Genomic DNA, 19,099 nt, shown 5'->3' on the forward strand with positions numbered 1-19,099 from the left:
AGATGCATTACATAATAACATGACTATGATGAAACATAATTAGAGTTGACAAAATGATACTCTGTCCTAATAATTCAAAGATAAAATTGACAATAATATAAATTTATTATTTTAAAACCTAAAACTAGATACAAATAATACTCATTATAATACAAATAGTCAGAGTAGAGTCTTCAAAACATTATCTAAACTAGAATGATATCAAAAGAAATTCTAAAACTAAAAACTATCTTGAAAAAGATAAATTGAAGAATGCTAAGAAAATCTTGAAGAAAATAAAGGATAAAGAAGGAAAATGCAAACATGGAAGCTAGTAAGAATTGGAGGACAAAACTATTTGCTTTGTAGTTTACTTTGCATACAAAGGTGTAAAGTGTATATGTTACTCGTAAACAACAATGAGAAAGCCCTATGAAATTAGGATAAACGATTAGAAAAAACTTTTGACTTTTTGAGATATTTAGTTTGAGAATTTACTATGAGTTAATTACTGGATATTTAACTTCTTTTTTTTTTTTTTTTTTTTTAAATATTAAGCAATTTTGACTCAAATTTGTAAAAGTTCCTGGGGCTTACGCCTAGGCGAACGCCCCGAAGGTGGGGGCTTACGCCCCAAGATACTTACGCCCCGCCCGTACGCCTCGGTGCGTTTTTGGTACGCCTCGCCCTTGAGCTAGCCCCGGGGCTCGGCCCAAAAATGCCTTTTAAAACATTGTAGTAATCATATGTCTTTTCATAATTCTACCATCATATAATGACTTATCAAACACTTTTTGACGAAAGTGTAAAATGAGAACTTGACCCATTCAAATCAGTACATGTGAACTTGATCAAGAAAAAAAAAATGAAAATAAAAGAAATAATGAAAAAGAGAATAAATGCAAACCGGAGAGGTAAATCAATACATTCAAAGTATTCTCCTTTAAACTATAAAAAGAATATATGGAAAACCAGCAACAATAAAGAAGAATGAATAGGGGTAAAAGGCCAAGTAATCTATTAACCCCAAATTGACGAAATCAAATTGCATGAAGTTCTTCTATAATATTCTCCTTTCTCTTTCTTTTACCTTTTTCTATTTTTTCTTTAATATTTTTTTCCCCCCTTTATTACTTCCTTGTCTATTTCCAGGAAAAGTGTCTTAACTTTCTTTCATTTCTTCTTTAATTTTCAATAACTAAGGTGGAAAAAAAATAGAGTGAAGGAAAATAAAGATAGGAAAACAGAGAGACATATAATATTATGGATGTGATTCTTTAAAATAATGTAAACTACAAAATAAGGAAACACACACACACACAAAAAAAAAAAAGAGAGAATAGAAGAAGATAAAAGACATTTTGCCGTGTAAGTTGTCTAGTCCTTGGTAACATTGGCAAACTTTGATAGTAAGAAAGAGCTAGATGACTATATATATAAGATGCCTTAGATTGTTTTACAATGGAGTAAGAATGGAAACAATTAGCACCTGAAAATCAGAATGTTTGACAATAAATAAAGAAGGAAACAATTCAGATTGATGACCTTGTTTCTTCACCGTGTTCACACCATGATTTCATACGCAATTAGAAAAGCAGTATATCTAGCATATGTAGACTGTAGCAACGCATTCTTGAGATGAGAGAAGAGATGCAGATATTGTGACTAATTGGCACCATAACAGTTGCCTAATTTAGACGGCAGACGCTATAAGTGTCATTCATTTATAATATGAGAAAATGGATGGAAGAGTTACAATGATTCAGATATCCCCTTTAATTTAGCAGTGCATAGACCGTTACATACAATAGAATAGAATAAATAGAAAAGTAAAAGAGTTGAGTAATGGGTTTAATTGAGTGATGCATGAAATGTTTACAATATAATAGAATAAATAGAAAAACAAAAAAAGTTTGAACACAATAGATGCACCGTCTGAGAAACTTAACGCAACAAAGAAAGTAGATTATTTTTAGGAGAAGAAGTAAATAATAATAATAATGAGGAGTACTGAAATAAATAGGCTGTCATTATTTGTTGGAAAAAGTTTCATTCATCTTTGGAAGTAAAAATGTAAGCACAATTAACATAAAAGAGTTTAATGAGTGATTTATAAATAGATAGATAAATTAGAAACGAAATGTGAGTTCATTGATATTATGTAATCATATATAAATATACGTAAGATAACACATCACAAGTGTATGCTCAATTTAGTAACCAGAAGAGGACGAATTATAATTACGGCACAAAGTAAAACCTAGAGACTCTGGTTCTCAGAATCAACTTTATTGGGCTCTTAGTTAAACTTACAACCAAAAAAAATATTAAAGGGAACTATAATGTTTTCTATTTCTCAGGGACCTAATAATATTTCCCAAATTCCAAATCATAAAACGAAAGATGAAACAAAACTGTGAATTCAGTTTCCACAATTCGAGACCCAAGTATGGAAAACTCCTTGGCAGTGAGCGCTTCCTCCTGTTGGCCCCACGCCGCGCCAATGTGGAATAGTCGGGCTTCAATGCGGGTGCCAGACATCAGATGACAAACCAAAAAAAAAAAACTCTGAATTCAGTTACACATTAGGGAATTAACTTATCAATTAAAATTTGTTACATACATAGTTTATACATCAGATATACAAATCTTGATAGAAATAGATAAATAAAAAATAAAAACAGAGGAGCAGAGATAAAGGTGAATCCCTGCTTCGCCATGCCAAGATAGATATACAGCTTGATTGCCTCCATGCCCTATAAACTCAAAAGAGGTGATGTTTATGTTTTATGTAGACGCAAAAAAGAAAAAATCAATACTTATCATGTGTTCTAACGGTACGTGATATACCCAATACGGCCATACCGTCATAAGTTGAAACTTACAAGGTTCAATTTGTTTTGTAAAAATGAAATTTAAAGTAAAACCTCCCTGGATGTATTTCTTCAAGAGGTCTACCTTCATGTTGCCCACACTGTTAGATGTAAAAATGAAATCCAAGGCGATATTCTAATATGCGGCTAATTATGATAGAGACCTTTGGTGTTCTCTATAACGCAAGAAACGACTGTTTCTTTAATAAGTTCTACTATCAGTTTTAACATTAATTGTTTTAATCAGAAAATGAAATAAAATGCCAAAAATTGACAGAAAAGGGAAGTCAACGATTTTAGTCCTTGTATTATTACATTATTTCTATTTTAGTCCTTGTGTTATTAAACTAAGCAAATTTAACCTTCAATTAAATGAAGTGTGCTTGCTACTTTTGTCGCTTAAGCTAACAGACGCTAACTTTTCGTTAACCTTTCATATTTTATTTCCTTTCGCCCCATTTTATCTGACATATATTGCCGTATACATTTCAATTTAAGCATACTGAATTCAAAACAATTAGATCATCAGTTCCACATGACAGTTACAGTGATTGATACCAAAACTAAAAAATATTTAATCACAAATTAAGCTTCATTCTAATGAATTTGCCTATCGATAATATATCGAATTGAAATGGCATGCCTCCAAAGCCTCGACGTTGTGCCTCGACGTAGCACAAATATGGGTCTGCGTACATAAAAGACTTGCCTCAGGGACCTAAAAGCCATCTCCATTGGTATCATTCAAAGGGGAAGCATCAACCTCCCTACTTTCCACCACTTTGACTAACCCCAGTATGACCATAGTCATCTTCCACGGTTTGCCGACTATATATAGGCCATCATACTAGTATTGTTACTGGAAGATTTTGCATCGGGCTGAGTTGTAAACATCAGTACAACTGAATTTTGCCTCACATGGCTATCCATGGTCCAGAGAGCTCTTGCCTGCCGGCCGGAAGCAATCAACCATTAGAAGCGAAAATTTCAGCTTCGTAGTCATTTATCCAAGTATTATTCCTTCTAGGCAACCCAAGATTCAAATACAGCCTCTACTAGAAAATAGGCCTATAGCAACGGTTTTTTGGCAACAGTTATCAAGCCGTTACAATAGAACATTTCTTGCAACGGTTACACCCGTTGCAGTATCCCCTTTTACCTAACGGAACACTTCTACAATTAGACCGTTGCTTTAGTCTAAGAACCGTTGCTATAGAGGTACATATAGTAACGATTATGTGAACCGTTGCGGTAGATTTCTCTATGGCAACAGTTCTATCGAAAAAAATAGCTATTGCAACGGTTTATTTTCTCCCAATATTTCCCTCCAATAATTTTAGTAGACCCGCCAAAGCTTCTTTTTTTTTAATGAAAAATTAAATACGAATGTCACTCTATGTAAACACTTCAGTTTCTTTGGTGGAGGGTTTTCTTCTCCAATGAGGAACTGAGGGTTTTCTTCTCCAGTAATGAAGTAAGGATTTTTTGCACCTGGTTCTACAATTAGTACAGGTAAGTTCCCTTCTTTATCTACATTTTTGATTGATTTCTTAGTGGTACTATGATTGTACTTCAAATCAGAAATTCCATTGAAGGGTTTTTGGAAATAAATAAAAATTACACAAATGGGTTTCTATGAAGTAGATGTTTTTGTTCCAATATATATTTGTTATTTACTCTTATTGTGGTTTAGAGGTAGTATCTCAAATACGGGTTTCTTATGATTTGAGGAAAAAATCTTTCTTTGAACATTTTGGTTATTATTTTTCACCATTTGCTTTATGGGTTTTCGGAAATAGGTGGCCAAAGCCAAGAACAAAGGTTTAGATCTCGAAATATGTGATTCATTGAGTTTCTTAGGCTTAGAAGCAACGGATGGGTGTTATGTTTTGTACACGAATCGGTACTTTGTCATATTTTTTTGTCAATTTTGAAGGTGTTTATGAGGATTTGGTGATGTTTTTATGCCTAAAAATTTAGTCTTTGATGAGCTAAAAAAGTGAGTATCTTGGATATTTCAAATGATCAATAGAGTCATTTGTAGTTTGTCCTCTTATTCTGGGGTTGAAAAGAGTTGATGTTTAAGAAGCTAGGTTTCAATTCTTTGAGCCAAATTCTGTTTGGAGTCTATTTCATACTATATCTTGAGTTCTTCGCATTTAACAAATTGTCATATACACTCATCGTTTGTGGACTCAAACTATCATTTATGTTTTCTCTGTACCACTATCTTGCTTGCTTATTGTTGTAACCTATTGTTTCTTCATATGTATTTATTTGTGCTGCTTTAAGCATTAAACCTCTTTGTTATGTTTTTATTTATTCATTTATTTATATCAAAGAGCTACTAGGCTTTCTAGCTGATTCAGAACGAACAATGAGAATGCATATGTGTCATAGCTGTAGCGTGATAAATACAAATATGAGCGAGAAATGTGTATGTTTACCAGTTATGGATGAGATGATTGAAGGAGGATCGGAGTCAATTAGTATTCTCCCTTTTATTTGATGGATTTGCTTCTCTACCCGTAAATTGATTTTGTTAGACATGTATTTGCTTAAGTTAAAGCGACATGTGGCCTCCGCAAAATTATTAAGTGGTGAAAGAGTATAATATATTCCCGAAATTTGTTTATTTGCTCTTGTATATGTCCATGCTAGCAGAAAATATATTAATACATTTTTACGTTGGTATTTCCCCATAGATGGATCATGGTTTTGCTTGTGGTCTATTTTTGCAGGTTAAAAATTTGGCAGAGAAGGTCCAGTCTAATAATATCTAGTTTATTTTGTATTGCTTGAGGGTTTGAACGTTTATAGAGGTGCAGGTAATCTACCAGTTAAAACTTCTCTTGCCTTGATATGTCATATTCTAATGCCTTTAAGTCAGTTTGAAAAAAAATAAAAAATGCAATTTGATAATATTAGATTGCAGTGCCTTTGTATTTCGAATATGGTGTTTCATCAGTTGAGAAATTTTATCCTATACCGCATAGTCTCTCTGTTTATCCTGATCCTCCACTATTAGATCCCATGATATGAAGTATACATTAAGGTTGTTGTGTGATTTCAAGGACCGTTGTCATATACTTTTTAGTAATTAGTTACCGAGAACTGAGTTCTTGGAATTTTGCACCCTTAACGTATGTCCTCTTTTGGAATTTGCACCCTATCCTATATTTTTTTTTAATGACTTGCACCCTAATCTCTTTATTTCTTTGAAAAATGATAAAATCCCTCTCTTTTTCATTTTTCTTGAGGGGAAAAGAGTAAAGATATAATTACTATGTCCCAAAATCTTTGAGAGTTGAATATTCTCGACCAAGGTTCATATTTGATTGAAAAAATATGGAGCTGACTCCTCTCCAATGAAGCTGAGTTATATGATAGTTCATAATTTTGATCTTGAACAGCTTGTGTCATATAAAATTCTCTATTCATATGTTGACATTGATCTGAAAATTCTAGATATGCCTTCTAGTAGTCACTACATATTGACATCAAGCTCTATTTTTGGTTCTTCACTAACAGATGGCATTCTAATTTTTTATCCGTTCTCTGTCCAGTGATTTAGCTTACAAATAAAACTGGGAATTGTTCAGTATATAGTTGCCTCTGTGTGATACAAACTTAAATAAAAAAAGGCATTTTAGTTGTGTTGTTCAATCAAATAAGGAGATCCACTGACCAAATTTCTAAGTTATTGATTGACGATTACTTTAAAAAAGTTCCAGTAGCAACGTGTTTTAAATTTCATGTAGGCGATGTGATATATTTAAGAAAACCCACTACTATAAAACTCCATTATAGAGGTCAACAAAATTCTCAACCTTAAACTAGAGAAATTCAAAGCCTATTGAATTTTATTACTTGCGAAAAAGTGTATATTATGTTCATTCAGATGTAACAAATAAGAATCTGTTTTCAAATAAAAGTGATTTTTTTTTTACTTTGTTGTTTTTGTTATCGTGTTTTTATTTGCTAGGAGCCTTCCTCACTAAAAAAATAAAGAGATATAACGAAGATTACGCAAAACTGATTTTTTTAAAAGTAAAGATTGCATACTCTTGTTTACGTCAATGGTTTCGTTGGCTTTTGCTTATGTCCATGAAGATGCCATGTCGTTTGTAGGTATTTAACTTTAATGTAAATGGAAGTGACTGAGAAGTGTAGTGTGGTGATCGAGTTAGCTGTTACTTTTGTATATTTCAGATCTTGTGCGGGCATTTTCTAGAAAGGTGCTTGTTATTGGTGCCTTTTGAAGAGTACTTGGAGCTTGAGTGAGTTTATTTTTTATTTTTATTTCTGAAAAATATACATAGTAATGACTTGGTTTTGGTTTCTTTAAGACATTTGCTGATGGTTTGTGTTTATAAGAAAATTTGAGATTATCTTTATGGTAATGTAACATTGTTCATTTATGTTCTGTTGAACTACTGTCAGAATGTGCTGCTGTTTTTTTTTTTTTTTTTTTTTTTTTTTTGTGCAAGTTTGAATCTCTTGCATGTTTTCATGGGTTTAGTGTTGCTATATTTCCTTAGATCATTCATTTCTCAAATGGTTGAAACTTTGTTTGCAGAATTGAAACTTCACCCTTTTCACTTTGAGGGACACCTAATAGTTTCAATTTTTGTGTTTGTTCATCTAAATCAACTTGATATGATGGCTCTGGTGGAAAAAATGCTAACTTTGAGGCAATTGTTGATGCAGCACACCCATTTTTTTAATATTTTGTGTGATTTTTCTAAGTCTTTTTTCTTCATATAATGAAGAAAAGAACAGTAGATATCATGTTGAAAGGATTTTCAAGAACATGTTTTGATGATTTTGGTATTTGCTATTTTTGTTGAAGGAAAATGGCTTAGTTTTGCAAGATGAAAAATGTCTCTTCTTGGCCTTCTAATTGTGGGAATCTGAATACCATAAAGGGTCAACTGAAAGTGAGCTTCTCTAAAACCTTTATATGTTACCAGAACTTCAAGATTCTGTGTTTTCACAATCTATGAATTGAAACCATGGAAATATTATTATACTTATTTCACTACAAGCATGAATATTCCATTTTTGATAATAGAATGGTGTATGCTTAAACCTCACTGCTGGCTATTGCTTATTTGTCGGTAAAGATTTCGCTTACATAACAAATTGCTTTTACCGACGATATCTTGGCGGGCGACCTGGTACGGCGTCCATTTGCAATCCGGTGTCTGCAGCGATGGCGTTTGTCGCTTTCTCTTTGCATGTTTGTAGAATAGCAAAAACTGAGCCCTCAAAGTTTTAGACAAAAAATGAGGCAATCGGAGAAAAATGGGATTTATTTAGGGTGGTTGACCATCACCGGTATGCCAGTGACTTTATCTTAGCTCTAATCAACAGCCCTTTTAGCATATGAATGGTCTCTGTCTACATACACACTCATTGTATGTCTCTGTCTGTCTCTGTCTCTATCCGTGACCGCTTTGATCTGCGTGGCTGCGTTTTCGAGCAAAGCGACGGCAAAAGCATAGAGAAATTAGGTTCGGCTAGTACGAAGAATGGAAAAGGGCCAAACATACCCTCTACTATGAAGAATGAGGCCAGCAGAGTGAAAAAGGGAATTCTTGGAGGGTGGTATGCCCCTCTATTTGGCCTATGATTTCCCCATAAACAAAATTAACAACCATCTTCGGAAGTGCTAGTATGTTTTCTTGTTTTACTTGAGCTTAGCAAACATACTCTGATCTTATCTTATGTTCGTTAAAAATTGCTCGAAATTGTTATCCAAACACCGAAACACCTAATTGTGGGAAAGTTTCCATCTTTCAAAAGAGGCTGTAATGATAATGCTTATGGCAGAAACCTCACCATAGTTTAGCCCAGAAAGTAAGAATGAGACATCAGAGAGAGATGGGATTTTTTGTAAAGGGTGTTGCCCTTTTACGCCATGTCCATGATTTCTTCTCCATTCATGAAAATCAACAATCCTGCGAGAACGAGAGAAAAACAAGAAAAGGAAAATGACAATTGATAAACCATCTCAACAATACCCCATGAGTATTCCTCCGTAAAAAGAGGCCATGCTCTTCCCTTCTGCTCTTATAACTGCCGCAACCATGCTATCTATGATAAACGGCGACCCAAAAAGTAGATATGTGGTGTCATTTCTACGTTGATCGCCGCATCACACGAAAAGGCGGTGATGATGATTGCTTCTTCTGTGCTATTAGTTTACGATTTGAGAAATCGACCCGTAATCTGGCGAGGCAATCCGGTAGCAAAATAAGTTCAATGAGGCAGTGATGATTTTCATTCTTTACGCATCAGATGGTTGAGCTTTGCTATATCTTGGCGTGGCATCTTTTTGGAGTCTTTTGAGATATGGGAGCTATTTAGGTTTTTGTGTCTCACAAAGGCTTCTTAAGCTTGCAGCCATTAGTGGTGTTTAGCTTATGTGAGAGAATGTTAATCTTTGTGTCCTAGGAATGAGGCTTTTTATGGAACTCGAAAAAGGTTGAGATTTTCTAAAGGTGGTTATTCTCTTTCTCGTAGTTCAAATTTGCGAATGAATTTCCCTATACCTTTGTTACACGAGAAAGATTTAGAGCCCTTTTGTCAACAAAAATGCCAATTATGGTGATGACGAGGATGACAGCCATGTTTATGGTAGTAATAAGGAAAAGGACACATACATAGATACCTCTTAAACTTCCCTTAAACTTGTCACAATTTGTCAGCTTGCCTCTTAAACTTGTCTGGAGAAATCCTTTGTACTTGGATCCTAACCCCTAAACTTGGGAAATGAGGATATGGTGATATTCTCCAGGAAGTTTAAAGTTAAAACTTTTGAGTGCTAGGCAAAGGGGGGAATTTGTGAGGTCGGTTCTTATGTGCTCTCTCACAAAGGTGTATCGTATTTTGCGTCCATGGCAAGATTAGCCATTCTTCGACGGATTTTAAAGGCAAATCGAGCCTCTTTTGTGTTCAAAGAATGAGGCTTTCTATAGAACTCGAGAAAGGTTGGGATTTCCTGAGGGTGGTTACTCTCTTTCTCTGAAGTTCAATTTAGCCAATGAATTTTCCTATGCTTTTGTTTTAAAGAGATTTTAACAGCCCTTTCATCAAATTGACGATTATGATCTTGAGCCTTTAGGGTGATGATGATCATGATAGCCATGGTTATGGAGGAAAATACATATTCTTACCCCCTAAACTTTTCCGGTAAACCCAAATTTCATGTTCTTTCTTCTGTTTTTGAAGAATCCCAATTTCAGAAGAATTATTTTATGTATTCATCTCCACATTTTCCTAGAGAGAGATTATTAGGTACGATATGAAACAAGCCCAAAGCTTTTATGTATTGTGGACTCATATACCGTCCGAGGCTAATTGTTACATTGCTTAATTTATCTTGTTACGTTGCTTAATTTATGTTACACATTTTTTATCTATTGTGGACACAAGTCAGGAGATTTTATTTATTGTGGACTCATGTAGCCATTTTAGACCATTTCCAAGGCCATTCGTTTCAATTCCTGAATTTTAGGACCCTTGTTTAAAGAATAGCCCAGTATGAAGAATGAGGCTAACAGGGAGGAAAAAAGATCTCTTTGGAGGGTGGTTGCCCTCTTTGATTGGCCTATGATTTCTCCCACAAACCAAACCAACTGCCGCTAAAATTTGGTCGGTAAAAGCAACTTTTGTAGTAGTGCTCAAAGTAAATTGAACAAGAGGGCTGTCCATGAATATATTTGATAGGTTTTGCTTGGTTTTTGGTAAAGATTGCAAGTTTCGTTTGAGTTTTAGGCTTGCAACATATGATGCTTGAGGATTATTGTTACGAATTGTCTCTCCCATAACCATGGGAGGTTGCGGAGAGGCTAAGTTTCCCATTAAACTCAAGTCGCCATGTTTCTCCAAAGAGGAGGGAGAAGAGAGCTTTTGGGGTTTAGTCGTTTCCTTATTTCTAGTCTTGTCATCATTAGTATGTATGCATTGTAGAGATTAAATTCTTTTATGAAAGCTTTTCTAAATCATTTTTCCTTATCATTTTTTTGTAGGTGGTGAAATTGAACAAGGGGATGAAAGAAGTGAAGATACATGATCCACTAAGGAGGATTGGGTTAATTTCTTGGAAAATTGAAAACTTGTGTGTTCCACCTCTTGAATGGTCAAACATTATCTTGATATTTTGCTTTTATGTATATTTCTTGACCTCTTGGATTATTATTTTGGTATGATGTTGGATCTTGTATTATTATTTTGGTATGATGTCGGATCTTGAATTATTATTTTGGTATATATGATGTGGGATCTTGGATTATTATAGTTTCTTCTGGTGATTGATATATGTGTGGTCTATATTGGGTCAGCCCATAGTCAGTTGCAGTAGCCCCATAATATCCGTTGCAGTAGCACCATAATACTCGTTGCAGTAGCATCGCAATAACTGTCACGGTAGCCCCATAATATATGTTGCGGTGGACCTATAATACCCGTTGCAGTAGAATTATAATAATTGTTGCAATAGTCCTAAAAATAATCGTTGCGATATTAAATAACCGTTGCATTAGCTCTATAACAACTGTTGCAATAGGAAGAAGCAGTGGTTGAATAGTCTGAAATAAGCGTTGCAATAGCGTTGAATAACCGATGCAAAAATATATATTGCAACGGTTCTTAGCTGTTCCGGTAGACACATAACCGTTGCAATGATCTTGAAGGGCAAACCGTTGCGATAGGATAATCTATTGCAACGGTTTTAGGAACCGTCACAATTAACCGTCACAATAGACCTATTGTAACGCAAGCTGTTGTAACAGTCACCAAAACCGTTGCAGTAGAACTATAGCAACGGAAAAACAATCTACTGCAACGGTAACAGAACCGTTACCATAGGACAAATTTCTAGTGGTTAGTTAATATGTATTCTTCACCTCATTAAATCACTTAATTATAGTAAATTTACATATAAACTTTTGGGGCGAATAAGTTTTTACTCGTATATCTACATTGCCGTGTGAATAAGTATTTGCCCTGTAAAGCTAAATTTCGATGCACTAAAGGTATAGAGTCGTTTAAAAAGTAATTGCGGACGGGGTATTTATGTGTAGGATAAATTTTACGTGTTTATGTACATATATTAACTTTTGAATACCTTAAACAAATGCAAAAGGTTAGGTTAAGCGGTTCGAGTGTACAAATTTTTTTCTAATTAACGTCCTAGGTTCGATTCCTATTGACAACATTATTTTTTATATTTAGCTTCTTTTTTTTTTTTTTTTTTTGAATCCCCGAATGAAAATCTTGGATCATCACTTATTGCAAATAGTTTTATTTAACAAAAATTAAATATTGTGATCTAAAATAAACAATAAATAACCCACTATAAAAGGTTAAAGTTACACTAATATTATAATCCTTTTTTTAACCGTATGTCTGAATCATTTCCAAATTCCAAGTCAGCAATCAAATTAATCCACTAAATTGCCAAGTAAAGGACATCAAATTATTGTTTTACATTTAATAATCAAACAAGAAAAATACTCTGACAACGCATATTCCCTCTTTGATCAAATATTAGCTTCCTTTCTAAAATATGAAGTATAGACTTTATGGTGTCTTCCAACTGTCATTACCAATTTTATTGTATTATACTTCAGTTTTTCTTACTATTGATCTGAACCAGTGTTTTAAAAGGCGAGAGCGTAAGGCGGGGCGTTTTACGTCTGCCTCAGTGAGGCGTAAGCCTCGAGGCATGGGGCGTAATCCCCATGGAGTTTTAATTTTTAGTATTTTATAAAATGATATAATTATAATAAATACTTTTAAATAGGTGAAATAGTGTAAAAAATTGAAGAAAACTATAAATAAGTGATATTATACGCTACTTACAAGTACAAGTGACTGCTCGTTACTTTTTTGAGATAGTAGAAGATAAGATAAATAATTCGAAAAGAATATATACTAGGCATTCTAGCAATAAAAAAAAGTCTTGACTTTTAAATTTAATGTTTCAGTTCCTTTTTAAAACATTTGAGTAATTACATGTTGACTTTTGAGAACTTGGGCATTATATTAAGGACTTATTTAACAAATTTCGTTTTAGTTTGAAGAAGTTTTCTGGGCTTACGCCCCAACACGCCCTAACAAAGAAAACTCGCCCCAAACGCCCGGGCGTACGCCCCGAATTGCTAGGCGTACGCCCCGAATTGCTAGGCGTACGCCTTTGGAGACTTTCGCCCCAGGGCATTTTTGGTACGCCCCGCCCCAGGACTAGCCCCGAAAACGCCTTTTAAAACACTGATCTGAACAAACGAATCACAAAATTTGCATCCCCCCCCCCGCCCCCACCCCACCCCCCCCCCCCCCCAACATCTTATAGTCAATATATAGGGAAATTTACGTAAAATATACTCTTCGACCATCTAATTTATCAAACTTGGCAGAAGTATACGCTACATATATACTTGTGTTAAGGAGCCGTTTGGACATGGTTTGAAATCATGGTTTGAAACCATGGTTTCAAACCACGTTTGGACATGCAATTTGGGCATCTTAAGTTGTATCTTCTCTTATAGACATAAAAACCCTATAAGTTGTAAACTATCAAAATATTCCCAACTCTTATACAATCTTATCAAATGAGCAAGTCATAGTTCATAACAAAATTAATACATTACTAGAAGACCTTTCTAAAATATACAACATCAATTGATCAAATTTTAGTTCAATAAAAAAAAATTAACATGAATAGTAATGAGGTTGGTAGACATAAATAAAGGTTGGTGGAAGTTAATGAGGTTGGTAAATGGTTGGTGGGAGTAATTATTAAAAATATCTACCAACTTTGGGTCTCCTTTTACAAAATATAAACTTATGGGTCAAATTTTATATTTAAAATTTTTGAAACCATGGTTTGAAACCCCAAATCATGCCTTTTTGGATGATTTGGGGCTTCAAACCATTCTTAAAACCATGAGATGAAATGCATTTCCAAAAGCTGGTTTCATCTCATGGTTTCAAACCATGGTTTCAAACCGCAAGTCCAAATGCCTACTAAATACACTTTTATTAGTATGAAATACATGGTAAGCTATGATCAGATAGTGTATTCACAAATCTCAAAAGTAATTCCAAGCTGTTTCGATTGAACTTCTAAACACTACATGTAGAATAAAAATTACATTTGTTTTTTTCTTTACCAAAATGCATCTAAAAAATTGATAAAAACATTGATAATTTGGTGGTCAATTCAAAATTACAATCGGTACTAATTATACATCAATTGCTTCAAGCGTGTCATAATCTATGGCTGGCCTAAGCGGGTTCACAGTGGCTCCTTGTTATCGCTATACGAATTGTCATCTACCTTCCGTGCCATGTAGTCCCATAGGAGTGCACCATATCTTATACGGAGCATCGTTGCATCAATTTCTGTTGGAACCCTTGACCCGAGCTCAAATACTCAGCAAATGTTGCCACGTAAACACCACAAACCCTGAAAAAAATGGAAGAAATATATGAATAATTCAAAAGGTATGAAAAAAAAAAATGTAATCAAGAAATATACATGCTCCGATCCCAGGATATTGCTGCGGCATATTCTCAACATACAATACATCAAGGCTATCAATCTGTCTCTTGTCCTTGTAAACTGGGTGTTTTGTCAAATCGTTGTCTTGTTAGTCTGGCAGACATGTAGCAAGCTTGTGTATTTCACCCTTAACAATTGCATTATGGCATGCGGCTTGATATGAGTTGTAGACATAAAGTCGTCAGCTATCCGAGTAAAGTTGTCAAATGTCCGATTTTTGAACCAGTAAATATAACAAATATACCTCTGTCAATCTACATTTTGTATCGTCTTCATTTGTATTCCAGCATCATGGTGTATGTAGTCGTCAGCTGTCCAATGTATGTAACTGTCGTGTATATGAACCGGAGCCTCACCGTCAGCACCCTAAAAAAGAGAGTATTTGTTAAATCCATGTATGCATATTGAAAACATTTGTATCTTGAGTTATTGACTGTAATTGTATTTCTGGTTCATGTATATACTTGTATTTTGGATATTTGTTTCATGTATTTGTATGTATGCATATGTATTTGAAGTAGGTGTAGTTGATTCTCGCTCATCAATCGGGGTTCGTACACACAAATATATTCAAATACATATATAGATATGTATACATGTACTTGCTTCTTTCGCAAGTAGTAGAAAATGACATCAATGTGCTGAAATAATTAAATACATATAGTTAGAACAAAAAAAAATACATAATGTACTTCAATAAATGTAAACATAAGTCGGGGATTGCACCTTATCATTCCACAGTTGCCCAGTTAGTGATAAAAGGTAGAACCAGTTTTTATCATCAACAATTGTGATGCCAAAATTGTACTTACTTCCATGCCAAAAAACGGCCATCTTCTTTTTGTAATAGTCTTCCTTGTTCTGTATATAGAATGAAATTAAAAAAATACATACGATTATTTGTTATAGTATGTTTTTCACCCGACAAGTAGTCTCTTACGAAGCCACACACGATATTTATCAAAAAGCTCTGTATCTAGGGGACCGGTGATGGGATCTTACTCAAATGGCTATTTTTTTTGTCAAAAATACGCACCCGGATCATACCTGAACTACTTCATGTATAATACATATTCAAAAATTAACGGTTGAATACACAATACAGTCAAAATACATTAAAATGTAGATAAATACACACCTGAAGCTGAGTCGAAATCCGTCGTGTAAGGCAAAATCTACTATTTACTAGCACGCTTGTTTCAAGCAACTGATAGATGCAAAATGATTCGTGTTTCCTCAATTTGGCTTGGAAGCGACTCGTCACCAAGTAAAGCGAGATATAGGTTGCACATCCTCAACGACTTTGTGTGGCGTCTCTAAAACTCGAATGATTCACGTATTTCCCGACATTTTTTCATGATCTGATTTTCCAGTTCATCACTGGTTCAAATACACAAATTTATTCGAATACATTTATACATATGTTCAAGTACATGATTCATCATTTGTTCAAACTCCCATATATTTAACAAAAATTGAACACCCAGAATAAAAATACATATAACTCAAACAAAAAACTGAGAATCAACTCCGCATACATTCAAATACATGTATACATATGTTCAAATACCTGCTGTTGACACCCAATTTTGATCCTTCATATTTTAAATTAACTAGTCAAGTTTCTTGAATTCAAACAAAGTGAAATACATATTCATAAAAGTCAAAACAAATATTCTTCTTAACTAGATTTGATGTTATTTTGCCATTTTTTTTGGCGAAATATCTTAATATATATCATATATATGTTACATAAATTTTAAGTATTAATTATGTTAAAAAAAATAAGTGTTTAATTGATATTTATTTCAAATTGTCCAAATATTATTTAGTCTGCATTTGCAAAGATATATATATTTTGCTTTGTTAAGGCAAGAAGCTTAATTAATTAATTGAATATATAATTTATCTCCAATTTACATGAAAATGGTCATGTATTAAAGACAAGCAAAAGGATTCCCAGACAAGCCATATTCTCCAATTAGGCCCAAATAACTCAAAAAATTCCCAGCCCAACTACACCAATACACGGCCCATGTTTCTTTTTCATTTACTCTCTTAGTTTTGTTCTCTGTGTTTAATATATGTAGTGTTGTTTTCTCTTCTTTCGTTTAAATCTCGAAATATTTAGTTAAGGTTTAATTGTTTGATTTCAGCATGAGTTCATTTTATTCTAACTGCCCTTTGGTTCGTAAAGCACAATTTGTTTATATCTTCTCTCAGTGTCCTTTGTATGTTAAAACGAGTTTAGTTTAAATGGATGAATGTGTTTCTAGTGTTTTTTGGGCTGCTAAGATTATATAACGCTCATGTCCAGCATTATGGTGTCTTCCTTTATTAAATGGGTGTTTAGATTCAACTAAAATGAAAATTGATGTTCCAAGTAGTTGCGACTTGTAGTTTTAGTAAAACTTACTCAACTTGAGAGAACTAAGTTTGATTTGAGTTCGTGATCTGTTTGGTGTTGGAATCCTTTAACTTCCTCTTGTCCGAGAGGATGATTGAATAGTCGAATGTTGTTTTCAACTCATGACTTTAAAATCTGAATTTTCTTTAAACTAAATTGATTTTCGAAGATATATGAGTCAATTCCTTTTCCCTCAACTTAAAAATTAACTTCTGTCCAATTTTGTTTGTCAAGATATGATTTGAGTTAACACCAAGTTTTTTAATGAGAATTAGTGCGGGGTTACATTAAATATGGCTAGATGCATCCCGGTAACTTGCTGATAATTTAAAAGAACAGAAGCTTATAGCAGCCGCCTAAACACCTCTCATATGATTCATGTACCTTAAAGGGATTAAGGCACTGTTTTGTTTCAAGTTCACTGTTAAACTCATTAAACTTTGGGATAAGGCACTAGTACCTCCCTCAACTATGATTGGTAAAATTCTTAATACACATCTTTTTCTTTTCTCTGGGTCCTATTACCAAACCCCCCCCCCCCCAAAAAACTTTTTAAAAATAAAATAATTATCCCCCTAAACATTGATGTGGCAAGAAAGAGCGATGACGTGTCAAGGGAGAGTGTGTTTCGCTTTCTTTGGGAGAGTGAGAATAAAAATGTGGAAAACTTATTTTTTTCTTAAAAATTTGTATTTTCTTAAAATATTGAAAACTGAATTGTTTTTAAAAAATATGAAAAATCCTTTTTTTAGAAATCTAGTTTTCCAAATTTAGTTTAAAAAATGGGTTTTCCACATTTTAAAAAATAATTAATTTTTCCAAATTTTTATAAAATTAAATTTTTATAAAATTAAATTTTTTCACATTTTGACAAGAAAAACAATTTTTCTGTTTTTTTTTTTTTTAATAATCTAGATTTATTTGAAAAATAAAAGGTGTCCTAAGAAAATGAAATCATGAAAATCAAGATTTTTTAAGACATTTTAAAAAAATATTCAAGTTTTCCATATTTTAAAAAAATCCATGTTTTCAGTTTTGTTTTTTTTTTCTTAAAAAAAAAACAAGTTTTAAAAAAAATCAATTTTTCAAATCTTTTAAATATCCATTTTTCATTTTTTTTTTTTGAAGAACATTCGCTTTTTTCATGTTTGTTTTTTTAAAAAAAAAAATTGACACGTAAATAAAAGAAAATTACAAATATATATATATATATATATATACACACATACGTGGGGCAAGGAGAGTGTATGTCACTCTCCCATATGAGAGTCGACATCAGCGTTTGGGGAGGAGGGGGGGGGGGTAATTATTTCGTTTTAAAAAAGTTTAGGGGGATAATAGGATTCCAAGAAAGGTAAGGTGTGTGCGTAAAGCAACTTTGGCTATTGTTCAGGGGGATAATGATGCCTTATCCCTTACCCTCTGTTTGGATGGTTGCTTCCCGTGGTTCATTAATGTATGGTACAGTATAGTGTTGTATTGTATTGTACTGTATTAATGAACACAATGTTTGGATAGACTGTATCATTTATTGTGGTTTAACAACATTTGTATTGTTTGGTTTGACTGTATAGTATTGTATAATAACTTATAAGTTTACTAAAATAATCTTAACTATATATATATATATATATATATATATATATATATATTAATAAAACTCGAAGTAAAGAATAAAATAGAAACTTTAAAAAATAAGTAGGTAGTGGGTGGGGGTGGTGGAGGGGTGGGTGGGGGTGGTGGAGGGGTGGGTGGGTGGTTGTGGTATGAGAATGGGGGTAGTGGGTGGTAGGGTGGGGGTGAGCGGTTGTGAGGGTGGGGTTGGGTGTCATACCCTATTTTAACCGGGGTCAAAATAGTTTACAACATCCGGGTAATTCCGGGGTTAATTTAAAGTTAGGAGTCGCCACCTAATTATTTATGGTGAATTAGGGCACCTAAGGTAATTAAAGTTATTATCTAAAGTTGATTTGTTTTTAAAGTCTGCGAAACTTAAGATTGAGCAAGGGTTGATTAGTCTAAAGGAAGGTACACACACACACACACACACAATGGTTAACCGACCGGACTTATGATTAATTAGGCTTAAGTGTAAATATAATATTTTAAATATTTAAGAAAATATCTTTAAAGTATTGCTTAAAGTTATAAATAAAAGTAGAATATTGTTTAAAGTAAAACTTGTAGAAAAGTAGTGATTGCATAAAAGAGTTTAGTTATAAATAAACTAAAAGAAACGGAATGTGTAATGTTCATATGTATTTAGAA

General features: G+C 33.5%; 2 long non-coding RNA genes across 2 annotated transcripts; one reads left to right on the plus strand and one right to left on the minus strand.

The window, feature by feature from the left end:
- Positions 1–7,230: 7,230 nt before the first annotated feature.
- LOC132042878 (uncharacterized) lies at positions 7,231–8,192 on the minus strand. The gene is made up of 2 exons (XR_009411615.1): positions 8,030–8,192; positions 7,231–7,809 (listed from the first exon to the last, which is right to left on the minus strand). It is a non-coding gene; the product is annotated as an uncharacterized LOC132042878 (long non-coding RNA).
- A 214-nt stretch (positions 8,193–8,406) lies between these two features.
- Positions 8,407–11,151, plus strand: LOC132042876 (uncharacterized). Its single transcript, XR_009411614.1, has 2 exons — positions 8,407–8,529; positions 10,889–11,151. It is a non-coding gene; the product is annotated as an uncharacterized LOC132042876 (long non-coding RNA).
- Positions 11,152–19,099: the final 7,948 nt, after the last annotated feature.

Source organism: Lycium ferocissimum, unplaced genomic scaffold (genome assembly GCF_029784015.1).
Source record: "Lycium ferocissimum isolate CSIRO_LF1 unplaced genomic scaffold, AGI_CSIRO_Lferr_CH_V1 ctg18763, whole genome shotgun sequence".
In the NCBI taxonomy this organism is placed as follows: domain Eukaryota; kingdom Viridiplantae; phylum Streptophyta; class Magnoliopsida; order Solanales; family Solanaceae; genus Lycium; species Lycium ferocissimum.